This window comes from Rhododendron vialii, chromosome 11a (genome assembly GCF_030253575.1).
Source record: "Rhododendron vialii isolate Sample 1 chromosome 11a, ASM3025357v1".
NCBI classification, from domain to species: domain Eukaryota; kingdom Viridiplantae; phylum Streptophyta; class Magnoliopsida; order Ericales; family Ericaceae; genus Rhododendron; species Rhododendron vialii.
This window is the reverse complement of record NC_080567.1, coordinates 880,001-882,058: the sequence shown is the minus strand read 5'-3', so window position 1 is coordinate 882,058 and position 2,058 is coordinate 880,001.

The following is a 2,058-nucleotide window of genomic DNA, read 5'->3' as shown; positions in this document are numbered from 1 at the left end:
TCGGTCTTTTTTCCATGCATTACCGACGGGTAGTGTTTTCTCGAGTAACCGAGGCCAAATGGCCAAGATTTGCCCGGGTGGTCTCGATAGCAACGTGCCTTGGCACCCGGCGTCGGGTGGCCTCGGCTTCCCCAAGGGAGGGACACCACCCCCCCCCTCCCTATAGTAGTAAAATTAGCCTTTGCCCTTGTGGCAGGAAGGAACATCAATGTGTCCGAACTGAAGCAATAGGGGTTTTTTTGAGCATCGCAACTTTTTTTCATAAACTTTGAATTGGGACATCTTCACAAAAATATGAAGCAACTCCTCCAAAAAATTCAGAATTTTTTGCCAAAAGGATAATTTTATATTAATTAAACAAAAAATAAATAGATAAAAATCATAAAAAATACAAAAAAATACAAAAAAAGTAAGAAAAAATCACAAAAAATTATAAACAAGCTACACAATAATTAGGTAAATATATTGGGTTGAAAAATAAGGCATCTATAATAGAAAATGTTTAAATTAAGACTTAAAAACATCTCAAAATAAAAATTAAAAAAGATTTTAAACTAACATTGCGAAAGTCCCAAAAGATGGCGACTAAACAAGAGTTTTTGGGGCGTTTCGACAAGAACATATTGGTGCTTGCATTGATTTGCCCGGCGACAAGCTACTTTTTAGCCGGTACCCAGCAAATTCTTAGCCGTTAACCAGCAACTTTTTAGCCGTTACCCAGCAACTTGCTTGCCGTTGCCTAGCAACTTCTTAGCCATTACCCAGCGTTACCCGTCATCTTGGTTGTTGTTGCCGATACCCAGCATTACCCGACAGCTTGGTTGCCATCACCCAACAACTTTTTAGCCGATAGCCAGCATTACCCGACAGCTTGGTTGCCGTTACCCAGCAACATTTTAGCCGATACCCAGCAACTTTTTAGCCGATACCCAGCATTACCCGACAGCTTGGTTGCCGTTACCCAGCAACATTTTAGCCGATACCCAGCAACTTTTTAGCCGATACCCAGCATTACCCGACAGCTTGGTTGCCGTTACCCAGCAACATTTTAGCCGATAGCCAGCATTACCCGACAGCTTGGTTGCCGTTACCCAGCAACATTTTAGCCGATACCCAGCATTACCCGACAGCTTGGTTGCCGTTACCCAGCAACTTTTTAGCCGTTACCCGGTGAGCCAACTTGCCATGCCTTGGCTAGAACAGTCAACTGTTGTTGCCTACATTCATGTGCGATTCCCGATGCCTTGTCTAGACCGTCGTCTTGGCATACGCCCAAGTGTTTGCCCAAGTGTTTCCCAAGTGTTTCCAAGTGTCCAAGTTCCAAAGTGCCTAAGTGCCGTGCTGTGCCGCGCGCACGCGCGTGGGTCTTTGATATAAGAATATTTAGAAAAAAAATTCTAAACATGCTATATATCAAAGACCCACGCGCGCGGCACAGCACGGCACTTTGGAACTTGGACACTTGGAAACACTTGGACGGCTAGGCGGTGGACGATAACGACTGGTACAGCCTAGCCCAAACGGCAAAGAAAATCTAGTTTCGCCTTTGCCGAACCCGGTTATATTAGCATGCCGTTTCAAGGGCCTTTCGGTGCTCTTTCCAAGCATAACTGACGGATCGGGTTCTCTTGAGTAAGCGAGGCAACGAGGCAGAGGAAATCTAGTTTTTGCTCGATAGAGTCGCGTCTCGGCTAAAAGAGCATGCCGTTTCATGAGAATTTCGGCCTTTTCTTCCGAGCATTACCGACGGGATGTGATTCGAGGGGTATCCGAGGCCAAACGGCCAGCAACTGCCCGATAGAGTCCTGCTCTGCCCGATAGAGCCGTGCTTTGCCTTTCGGGACGGCTTAAAATAGCATTTCGATTCAGGGGCATTTCGGTCTTTTTTCCGGGCATTACCGACGGGTAGTGTTTTCTCGAGTAACCGAGGCCAAATGGCCAAGAATTGCCCGGGTGGTCTCGATAGCAACGTGCCTTGGCACCCGGCGTCGGGTGGCCACGGCTTCCCCAAGGGAGGGACACCACCCCCCCCTATAGTAGTAAAATTAGCCTTTGCCC